The sequence below is a fragment of the Stegodyphus dumicola genome, chromosome 1 (genome assembly GCF_044657685.1).
Source record: "Stegodyphus dumicola isolate Sdum_Otavi_A_Nest chromosome 1, ASM4465768v1".
NCBI lineage: Eukaryota > Metazoa > Arthropoda > Arachnida > Araneae > Eresidae > Stegodyphus > Stegodyphus dumicola.
This window is the reverse complement of record NC_140768.1, coordinates 127,830,336-127,842,808: the sequence shown is the minus strand read 5'-3', so window position 1 is coordinate 127,842,808 and position 12,473 is coordinate 127,830,336. Positions and strand designations below refer to the sequence as shown.

At 32.9% G+C, this 12,473-nt stretch overlaps 1 protein-coding gene and 1 non-coding gene across 2 annotated transcripts in view; one reads left to right on the top strand and one right to left on the bottom strand.

Moving 5' to 3' along the window:
- The window catches only part of LOC118204807 (uncharacterized), a 130,834-nt gene that overhangs the window by 86,028 nt on the left and 32,333 nt on the right, over positions 1-12,473 (top strand). The gene's annotated exons all lie outside the window — the stretch shown is intronic.
- On the bottom strand, positions 775-858 carry TRNAL-UAA (transfer RNA leucine (anticodon UAA)). The gene has a single exon. It is a non-coding gene; the product is annotated as a tRNA-Leu (tRNA).

Below are 12,473 nucleotides of genomic sequence, written 5' to 3'. Positions count from 1 at the left end.
CTTTAAAAATTTTAATATCATCTTAAAGTAGATGTAATTTGCAAAAAATTAAGAGTTTTTTTATTCAAAATTTCCTAAAGATATACGTGAATTTACATTCTGGTGCGTTTTGAAATTCGGCCTATTTAATACAAGCTATAATAACGAAAATGTGGTTTACGCACTTAAGTTAAACTTATTTGAAAGAATGAGCGATGGACCTTTTTTCTCGTGCATCAATGAAATATAAGGAAAGTAAGTAGGTTATTATAAATTAAGAATTCCGCCAAGTGAATTATTCTTGCGCAAATTGAGAAAAATCCGCCAAGATAAATTTAAATGTCTCCATAAATTTCTCACCAAAAATTACAATATCTAGGCATAATTTGAGTCATAAAATAGAAACATGGATAAAAATGAGCATGTCATTTAAGAGAGCGTCCGATTTTGTGCCAAAATCCCTATGTTAGAACAATGCTATATATAAATCTAACGTATATCCTAAGTCGTGCTTTCGAGACGTGAAAAACGCAAGTTGAATTTCGTCAATCGGCCCAGTAGAACGAGAGACAGTCCCATTCCCCTCCCCCTCCGCAGTGTATATCCAAATAAAATAAGTCTTTACAAACTTAAACAAAAAAAAAAAAAAAAACCTTTTCTTTTAAATATACAACTTTTTTAGGATAGATTATAATGTTAAAAAAAAAAAAAAACTAGCACCCGAATTCGGTAGTTCCCGATTATTTTATCTGTAACTGAAATGACGACTTAGTTGTCAAACTCAAAATAAAGCACTGTCAGGAGTGGGGTTCGAACCCACGCTCTCTTTCGAGAACCAGAGCTTAAATCTGGCGCCTTAGACCGCTCGGCCATCCTGACTACAACTGTTTTTCGCTTTCATTGAACAGGTGTACAACGGTGAATTAAATTTCCTTATCTTTTTCATTGTATACTTTCGTAACTAGAAGACTGAAACATCACTCAGAATTCATTGTGTGCACAGAATTATCAGCAGAGATTAGTGTAAACAACATCCATTGTACAAATAAAAGGCAATGAGTTGTCTAATTCTTAGTCATCTGGGCATTTTATTTGTATCTGCCACATTAAATTAGTAAATTTTGCCTTTGAATATTTGAGTTCTGTCGTTGTATCATTGCTTCTGATTTAGCTTTTGAAAAATGTAGAATATGTGGGTATTTGAAGACATTCTTCGATAATTAGTAGCTTCATTTCCTGGAGGAAGGGGAGGATACATTGTGATTACTGTCCTTTTCGAATATTAAAAAAAAAATATTCACGATATTTTTTCCAGAAGTTCGCGTCCCTGGCATCTTCAGTTTGTTATAAGCGAACACTAATTAACAATTAACGCACCAAAAATTTAAGTTAAAACAAAGATAAAAAACAAATGCGAACAAGAAAATTCATTAGTTAATTACGTTGCCGTCAAACCTTTAATGCTATTATTTTACTCAGTGAATCTAATAATAGCGTAATCATAAAACTATAATTACATTCTCTTTTTACGCTAATACCTCGCTATGTTAAAAATAATAATAAAAACAAAAACAAAAAAATCTGAAATGTTTCAGATTTTAAATTACGTCCAAAGGGGCGTTTTTTTAACGTTTTGAGTGTTACCTTTATTTATTAAATATCATGTTCTTTGCACTTAAACCATAAAATTCAGTTCAAGAGCAATATCGCAAAATAATGTTAAATTAAGCATATCTTTAGAATTTCCGATATACACAGTCTCGCGAGCTGGAGATAAAAGTATTTTTTTTCTATATAACGTTGCCATTTCTCGCTTTTAAAGCATTGAGTTTGTAAATCAAAAATTCGTTAAAGATTTACAAAATATAAAATCTATAATAAAACAAATTCCAAATTTGGGATTTCAGATGCCATATTCGCAGTAGGATTTCGTCATTCAAAATTCGATGGCTCTATGTACCATTGTTTTATCACAATGCGAGAAATAGACAATCATTTATGCAGATTTTTCATTATTTAATTTCTTCAAATATAATGCAGGACTCTAACATTTTGTGGCAACAGTTTGAAAAGTGAACCGACGTTTATGAGTCCGACGCAAAATCGCAAAACGAAAACAATAGTCCTTCAGAGACAAAGCCCCTTTGGACTAATAAAAAAAATAATAATAAAATAAAATTAAAAAAAAAACCTGAAAGGTTTCAGATTTTAAATTACGTTCAAAAGGGGCAATTTTTTTTAACGTTTTGTGAGCTACCTTTATTTATTAAATATCTTGTTCTGCGTACTCAAACCACAAAATTCAGTTCAACAGAAATATCGCAAATTAATTTTAAAATGAGCATATCTTTAGAATTACCGATGCAGAGTCTCTCGAATTAAGATAAAAACTCTCTCTCTCTTTTTTTTTTTTTTTTTTTTTTTTTTTTTGTACAGTGTTGCCATTGCTCGCTTTGAAATCGTTTAGTTTGTTAATCAAAAATTCGTTGAGGTGTTACAAAATATGAAATCGATAATAAAACAAATTTCAAATTCAAATGAGGAATTCCTCATGCCCATATTCTATGGAAGATCACGTTCTTCAAATTTTTATGGCTCTAGGTACCGTTGTTTTATCACATTACGAGAAACATACATACATTCATGCAGATTCTTCATTATTTAATTTCTTTAAATATAAGACAGACCGATAATATTTGGCGGCAACAATTTTAAAACTGATTCGTCGTTTATAGTTTTCAACGCAAAATGCCGAAACAAAATTAATAGTCTTCAGGGCAAATTGCCCCGTTTGAACTTATAATCTCTCTACGCTAATTATAATAATGAAGAAGAGTAAAGTAAAAATGAATAATAACTACAACTTTGCTCGGAAGCGCACATAAAGAATATTCAAAAGTTCAAATTTTCCATTATCTTACAAAATATGGATAATGTAAAATATGACTACTAATAAATTTTTTGAAATTGGTGGAAATATTTTTTGTTATAGAACAAGTGCCAATAAATGTGATTCTTGATTTAAAACTCTGGAATTCTTGTGGAAATGCCTGAAAAAACAAAACACCATTTGAAGCTTTCCGTTGGTGGATATTATACCTTTTATGGACTACTTTAAATTAAATGCGTTTTCGTTATCTTTTGTAATAGCACACTTCTTTTCAAAGTAAATACAATTAGTAAAACATTTCTGAAGTTTGTAAGCAGATTTTAGGTTTTTGTTTGTTAAATAGCTAAACTTGAAGACATATTTCCTGTCTTTAGAAAAATTTTACTGCCGTACTATTGTGTAAAAAAAAAAAAAAAAAAAAAAAAAAAAAATTGCTACTTTGTTTAATTATGGGATAGGTTTTACGGAGCATAAAAAAATAGTGGAACTGTAGATAGATATATTCTTTTTCGCTGGTTGAAATGATGGTGAAGAGAATTCCCCGCCCAAAAGGTAATATCTTTTAGCCCAAAAAGTGTTATTAGTCTCGAAATGGTATTTTGCGTCCATTCACTGTAAACGGCGAATCACTTTTCAAATTGCTGCCACCAAATATTATCGCTCTGTACTAATTTTAAAGAAATTAAATTATGAAGAATTTGCATGTATTTCATATGACGCTGTATGCATTCATATGACAGATTTATTTGATAATACCTCAAAAGTGATTAACGCAAATAAAACTTTCGCGAACGAAGCTGAGTGAAGTAAGCGGCAGTATATATATATTTTTTTTTTTTTTTTTAATTCCTGGTGGAGATGCCCGTCAAAATATTTTATCTAGGAAGGAACTGTATTTTTTCGGATAATTCAAAAGCAGCAGATGGAATGCAAACAAATATTTCCAACTTTTCTGCGAAACGGAGCTCTTTTCCTACACTGCTGTAGTCGAATGGACGCAGATCAAATTTCATTCCTAAATTTGCAATTAATGCAGGACTTAATTTCTAAAAGTAGAAGTGCCGGAACCCTATGAAAGACCATCACGAAAGGGAAACAAGGGTAAATAAATAAACAAAATGATTATTAAAATCATTAATAATTAAAAAATTAAATAGTTAATGAGTATCAAATTAATTTATATTAATAATAATTATTTATTAATTATTATTTAACTTGTAATTAGTGTTTAATTAATTCACTATGTATCATTAATTAATTATTATTTATTAAAATAATTAAAGATTAAAGTAATTAAATAATTAAGATTAAATAAAATGTAAAGAGCTAAATTAAAATTTAATAAGCGATTTTTTATATAATTTTATTGCTAAAAATAAAATTTTCTAGATCGAATTTCTACTGAAATAATTGTTCTGTTACATAAAAAAGTGCCGGAGCCTTCTTATTTAGGGCTCCGGTGCGCTCCGGCTAGAAATAGAATATATCCCAAAAACTAAGAAGTACCGGAGCTGGGCTCCGGTACAATTTAAGCTCTGAATTATTGCATACTTCTTTACTAAATTCATATATAGGTATTCCTCTATCTCCATAGCTGTATTCCAACCTTATACTAAAGCGGCAACAAAACATCTTTATTTTGAGAGACGAGTAACATCTGAGGGCGTAATGTATTACGTGCTACCAATCAACAAGAAAGGCTGCAACCATTTAACATTGCGAAGATGTTCTTGGCTATTTAAAAAACAAGTTCTTGAATGTTAGCTCATAATATAAAAGAATAAAGTTGTCTCATGAAAAGATTAACCGTAGTATATATAACTACGGTTAATCTCATTGATGATTTTATCATATAATCATTTTCAAGACAAGTTTGGGGAGCAACATCAACAGAACAGCTTGGTATTGATAATTAACTCTAATCCGCTGTATTTATAATTAATTAAAGGACTGAAAATTTTTTACGTTTTCGAAGTATCAACCTACGCTATAAATTAACAAGAATTTTTTATCTGTATTCCATGTATCGATATAGATATCTTTAAATTTTATTTTATAGATAATATCAAAGGAAATTTCTGAATTTAACTCAATGCAGAGAAGTAGCCCCACCCCCAAAAAAATCTGAAAGCTTTCAAGCGACGTTGTTTTATCACACTGCGAGAAGCATACCTACATTATGCAGATTCTTCATTATTAATATTACTTTAATTTTTCTTTTCTTTCTTCTTAATTTCTTTAATTAATAATTCTTTAAATATAATACAGGACTCATATTTGTTGGCAATAATTTGAAAAGTGAACCGACATTTATAGTGAACCAACGCAAAATACCAAAACGAAATTAATTCCCTTTGGGCTTTAAAAAAAAAAAAAAAAAAAAAAAAATGTGCACAAGCAGGATGCCTATACTTAGCAAAATCGGCAAGTCAGACGGGAAAGTGGTTAGTGACACTGAGTGCCGTACCGAAGTCCCAGGTTCGAATCCCGAAGAAGGTATGGTTATAAATTGTCTTTTCCTTCATAGGTAGTAACGATGGCCGCCTGTTAAGTGCCTCCATAAGAAAATGACCCCTGCTTCTACCCTTAGTAGTGGCCAAAGCCCAAAATGACTAGTACCCGCCATTAAAAAAAAAAAAAAAAAAAAAAAATTAGCAAAATCAGTCTTACCCAACCATTTGAAGCAACGCCTAAAAGGCACATGATGAAATGTTTAAATATCACTAAGACCGACTTAAAATATTCATATTCAGAAGATAATAAGAGAGCAAGGTTCATAGTTTCTAATATAAAGGGCATTCGAAAAAGCACACTAAAATGGAAGCAGGATGCCGCCATAGCTAAACACCGTTAAAAAGGGTGGACAGCATTTGGGCGTAGGGCGGAATCTTCTTTTATAACTTAACGACCTAGTGTAAGTTCGGAATTATCAATTTTCCACTGAACTGCTATATTACAAGTCTTGCTGCCCTTCGGAAGTGTCTTTACCATTATTGGCTTTAATATTCCGAGGAGATTGATGTTTCAAATGAAAAACTGTGCTTCTGTCATTCTTTATTTTACAGGATTTGCAGTTATGCATATCATAAATGGCTTTCATGAGAAATTTTGAAAAAAATGTTATACATTCTAAATTTACTTAATAAAAACTAAGAAGAGAAAAAGAGTCGCCTCTGGTGTAATCAAGGAAGAAATTTAAGAAATGTATTTTTAAACTTCACACATTGCTTCACAGATAAATGCAAAGAAACAAATATTTCATCGCTCTGGATCCAATCTACTTTTTTTAAAACTCAGTTTTAATAACAAAAGTAAATTCAGTGGCAAACTCCTGTCCGAAGCTCTTGGAAAAAGTATTTAATTTCGACACGGTTCACCAAGTTTATCAAAAATCAAAACAAATTGGACAGGATCCTTTTTTTCATCCTCCCAGTGGGAAAACTGTAAAATTATTACCTACTTCCTTTTGAAAATTGGAACTTATTCAAACCTACTTGAATATAAAAGGGCGAAATAAGGAAGTATTTGTTTGTTTCTTGTTCAAGAATTTAAAGATAAAAAAGGGGGGAGAAAATTTCTAAAGAAAGCATTCCAAGTTAATCATTCTGATCCATTTTTAGCTTTTCTACATTTGTTAAAGAAAAATAACGATTAAAAAATGTTAACTTCGGTTTTTGATGGTAAAAATCTAGTATAAGAAAGTTGTATCAGTATCTGTTGTTATGGTTGCTAATCCCGTACCTTGCCTATGAACGATTTCAAGAATACTCTATCAGGAGTGAGTCAGAAGCTAGCCTGTCGCTGCCCATAGGCTAAGTCTCGTGCCACAGACTATGCTAACAAGAGCTAGGCCGAGGTTAGTAGATTTCTAGGGGCTAAACATTTATCCTGTAATTCTTGATAATCGTATTGTACCCCATGAAAACAAAGAATATAGACTTTAAAGGCTGCTGAAAGGGTCCAAACTCTTTCTTAGAATCTGCCCATTGGTCTTAAGTAGCCATAAAGACAATTTGGTTTTGATCACTGTCAAACCAATTGTGATGAAGAACCTGCTCAGAGAAGTGAAACAGTAACTCCTCCTTTTTAGCACAATCTTCTCCAGTGAACTACCAGAAAGACGTAGTCTAAATGTTTCCATTTTACAAAGAACTACAATCACAAGTGCTGACGAAAAGTAAAAGACACTTTTAGTAAATTATTGCAGGAAAATCGAGATTGCAAGTGATAAATGATTTGATTCCTTACAAAATTCAATCCCCATCCGGAATTTGTTTTGGTTTGGTTTATGTGATCAGGCAAAGCCTAAAGAGCTATCTGCCTAAGGGAAGGAATGCTTTCGGGGAGGACTCTCTAAGGGAAAATGGCTCGTATGAACGTTACACATGGGGAAAACCACGAAAACGCCCCTGCAGCCAGCCCGTTCGCGGGATTCGAACCTCGGACCGAACTGCCAGTGTTCAACGACTGTAACCGCTCAGCCGTTGGTGGACCTATCTGGAATTTAGGCTTAATATCAGGTAAGGCTTGAATTAATGTATGATCATTGATGTGGCAGCCAACTTCAACTTATTACTATACCGAATGCGATGCTGTTACACCATACCTGCGTGAATGAAGAAATAATGAGGATATACCAGAAGAAAAAAAGCTAAAACATTTCCGAAAATGAGCAGAGCTTAAAAAATCTTCAATTGTAAAGGGCCGTTCCCACTGGGGTTTATCTGAGCTAACGGAGAGTCAGTTCCGAGTGTCGACTACTCATAGCTAAGCTAGTTGATGGGTCGGCTACGTCACTTGTGTTCGTTAGCTTAGATGAACCCCAATGGGAACGGGTCCTTAATAAAATGCATCTGATTATCCTTTACCAAGAGCAGGAAGATCGGTGAAAATTTTCTGTCTCAAATAGAAGAATAACATAGCCCCAAAACGGATAGGTCTACTGTAGTTAATTTATACAAAGTATTGCACTTGTTTCAAAAAAAAAAAAAAAAAAAAAGAGAGAGAGAGAGGAAAGTACCTTAAATTCCATGAGTCCATAAACAGGAAAATGCAGAATTAATTAAGTAATCAAGAGCTAAGTAACACAGAATTAAAAATAGGTCCATGGTGGCAAACTTATTAACGCAAGAATAAAAATCAAAACTGAAGCAAAAGTAAATTAGTAAAATTGATACAGTATTACGTAATAAATAACAATTAAAAGTTCTTTGGTCTTTTCCGAGGTGTAGCCCAAAAGAATTTTCAACTGAGCCAAGTTTCTGAATTATATCCGGATGAGAATACGTATGAATTTATATGAGTGCAAGAATTCCTGTTAAGTTTTTAACTTGTCTATTTCACCTGTCCTGGCATATCAGTGATTTATAGTATTTCCTTGCGACGTCAAAAGATACTCATTCTATTTTTAATAGAAGCATGTATTGAACTTTTTTCAAAGTAATTTAAATTTCAGGCGAGCCTTCGTCATGAAAACTATAATTAAAATTAGTTAAGAAAACTTAGTAGCTTGTCACCATACTTTATGTGATCATAAATATGTCTTCTCTTTCGTTGTGGGTTTTATCTCAAACAGCAGTCGCCATTTTCTGAAGAGCAAAAAATAACCTGAAAAGTAATCTTAATATTCAAGGGGGAACAAGTTAATAAGGAAGCATAGAATCGTAAATTATGTTGAGAACTTCGTTTACAGACTGCAAAATAAAATGTTTTTTCTACATCAAGCACACACTGGCAATAATCTGAAAGACGATTATCATAGACAACTACTATATGAGTTTGAACTATTTTATTTTCGTCGCACTTTACTGACACACGCGAAAAAAATATAAAATAATAATTTTTATAACTGATATAAGATATTTTTCCTAGCGTGCCTTCGTGGTGTAGTGGTTCTGCACGCTGGGCCAGTATTCCAGAGGTCCGTGGTTCGATTCCAGGCGAAGGCGGTAGTTAAATTTTCATCTTGCCTGCTTCCAAATTAATACCTAATGTTTCTACACTGAAAAGGGTTCTGTAGTTATAACAGAACCAGTCTGTTAGGGTGAATCTGTAGTTAATAACCTAAACTACAGATTTTACTGTAGTTTAGGTTATTAACAGCAGTCTAAAAGTTAGTTATTGGAAGATGAAACGCGCTTATCATTCAGGCAAAAATCTGCTTTTTACTTTTTCAGGAGCAGGCTAATTTACCTTAGTTGTACGGCTTCTAGATCAGCCAAAAATTAAATTAATATTCCGTTGAAAGAAAAGATGCTTACTTATTCTTAAAATGAGGATTTAAAGGAAAGGATTTTGAACATTTTGTTTTTGTTTTTAGCACCTTGGTTAGGTAGAAAATAAAAGTTTAGGTAAACTTCTGCACAATGTAAGGATGACTTTATGAATGACCTTATGAATGAATGTGAGGATGACCTTAAGAACACTGACTATTCCAATCCTTGTTGAAATTTCGAATGGTGTTTGTTCTTAACTTTTATTTTAAAACTTTAAACATTGCTATGAAAAAAGCCAAAAATAACGAAATCAAATATTTCTTTTCAAATTATAGGCTGCATTGCTTCTGCAAATGCCAGTTATAACCAGCATTCTGTTAAAAACTTAATTTAGTTTGAAGAACTTTCAAAAAATTATCCACAGCCAAAAATGATTTGTTTCTTTAAAACTGAAATAACTAATTTAAAAGAAACTGAATTTGGGGAAAGGGAGTTTATTTGAATGAAAATCTTAAAAAGATTTCAGTTTTCCCAAAGAAGCGATTGTTGCCATCATTAGAATACTCTAAGCTTTTATAGTTCTTTATTTCAGTTAACAGCGTTGGCCACAATTAGTTAAGTTTAAACTATTTTTAGAACGCATTCATTCAGTTTCTTCTGCTTATCATTTTTATAATCACAAAGCTCAATGGCTATTTTATTTTACCCATTTAGTAAGCCTTTTATTTCTAAACGTACTTTTAATTTTGTCAATCTGTGCAGACATCAGGATTTTTTTTTTTTTTTTTTTTTTTTTTAAGTTGGAGTCGTAGAAAATGAGCAATGTCTTCGCTGGGAGTTGAACTTCGAACCTCTCGAATACGCGCCGAACGTGCTGACCATTACACCAAAGGCATGCTAAGAAGGCGGGAGAAATACCTTTTATACTACTCCTTTTTAAAGGACAACTGGGGATTAGAGGACCCAATCGCCAAATCCTGGTCGTATAATCATCCACCACTTTTTTTTTTTTAATTCGGGCGCCACTGTAGATTTATTAGGTATTTTTGAAACATGAGAAGAGACAAATGAGCAATGCCCTCACCAAGACTCGAACCTTGGATCTCTCGAATACGCGCCGAGTGTGCTGTGCTGACCACTACACCACGAAGGTTTGCTAAGAAGGATGGAAGAAATACCTTATAAGTCTGGGTTTCTCTTAATTTTCTATAATAAATAGTGTACTTTACTGAACTGAATAAATGAGATTGGAGGCAAAGGATAAAAATACGGAATTTCTTCTGTAAATGTCAGACTTCAACTTTCTCTTGATAGTATGTTGAGTTTATTTTAACATTTTTTTTCACTCTTCTCATTTTCAATTTCCTAGTGTAAGAGAATACTGCGACAATCATAAACCTCTTACTGAATTTTTCTTTGCATTGATGAGCCAAATTTGTACGTTTTCTTCTCTTCGTTTTCGATAATAAATACAGCTTTTGTTATTGCAGTGATTTGAGCAAACCCATACTTCATCGAGGATCACAATGCGTTTCCACTTGTGTCGTGTTAAATTGTTTTCGTACAGGATTCTACAAATTATTCTGCGTTGACCCACATCTCGGCAAGAGAAACATTATAATTTTTCAAGTCGAATTTATTATTTTATTTGTTCTTGCTATAAATGTATTGAAAGACTCTTAAATTGATTTCTGCGTCGGCGTATTTTTTCTTGTTATTAACGATTTGACTTTAGAAATATTAGAATCAATACGTACCTTTTTCGGTTATTCGTTTGGAGTCTTCTTACCATGCGAGAAGTTTGACGGTATTCCCTCTCTAATTAATAACGCTGCTTATTTTGTATTTAGAAATTTTAATATAATGCCTTTCACAATGAGTTTGAATTACATAATAGGAAAAATTTCTCTTCGGAAAGCGCTGAACATATCCTTCAATCCATACATTGCTTATATGCGATCTTGGATCTTGGATCATATCTTTACTGATGGCTTTAGCTACTAGGAGCTCTTACCAGTATATTATCATTATACCATAGGCCATAAAGTTAAAAATTTAAGAGGTGTTTTTAAAAATACACCGCGCCCAAAGGCGAGATCAATAAATGAGAGAACTCATAAAATAAGTTTTGCTAAATTGCATATCATGGCATATCATGGGTGATTATATCAATGGCGGCGAGAGGCGAAGTGAAAATCTAAGCTTCTGGGTGAGTCTAGAAGAGCAGAAATACGTGATCAGCGTCCGGCATTAAAATTGGTCGAATCAGAGTTCGAAAAATGAAGTTTTTTGTAGTTTTTGGAAATAAATAAAGTTCGAACATAGTAAAAGCAACATCTATCTGTGAATTTAAGAGTCCTATGTCTTTTGAAACATTTGAAAATCATCTAAACTTGCGATATAATCATTAAATGAATAGGAATCTGTAAAAGGCGAAAATGAGGTCATGTAGCTCACTAGGGCTAATGAGTGAAAGTAAGCACTTGGTGTTACCACGAACTATGATTTTAAAACACACGATACGAAATAGTAAAAATAAAAAGTAAAAGTAAAAATCTTGGTTAAATAAGTAGTAAAAGGGAGAATTCATCGATGCAAAATAAAGTCCTAACTTTGCAAAGTTCATCTTTCTTGAATAGTAACTGAAGAGTAATACACTCATGTCCATAAATTGAGGATAATGCAAAATCAGGCAAAGGAAGAGTTAGAAGCAAAACAAATTTGACTTATTTGTAAAGCTTATTTATTAAACAAAAGGTAAAGAGCAAAAAAAAAAGATGCTATATGTTTGATATTATTAAAAAAATTAGCGATTTTTTCTCCCTGGAGCAAATTACAAAAAAAAAAAAAAAAAAAAAAAAAAAAACCTATTTACAAAAAAAAAAAAAAAAACAATAATACATAGTTGTTATGATTGTTAATACATTGTATGTCTCCCAGACGATGCAATACAGTCCGTACAACGCCTAGGCATGCTGAGTATCAAATTATCGATCTGATCTTGGGGAATATTACACCACTCAAAAAGCAATGCTCTCCGAAGTTCCGGTAGACATGTAGGAGGAGGTTGACGGGCTGCAACTCGTCGGCCAAGCATGTCCACCACGTGCTCTACTGGATTCAAGTCCGGTGAGAAGGCTGGCCAGTCCATACGGGTGATATCCTCCGACTGAAGGTATTCGCTTACGATGTTTGCACGGTGAGGACGGGCGTTGTCATCCATAAACACAAATTGTGCACCCATGGCGCCCCGAAACAAACGTACATGTTGTTCCAGAATGACGTTCCGATAGATTTGGCTTGTCATGGATTCAATTTGAACATGCAGGTCAGTTCTGGAACCCAGAATAATTCCACCCCAAACGAGCACTCCTGCACCACCGTAACGG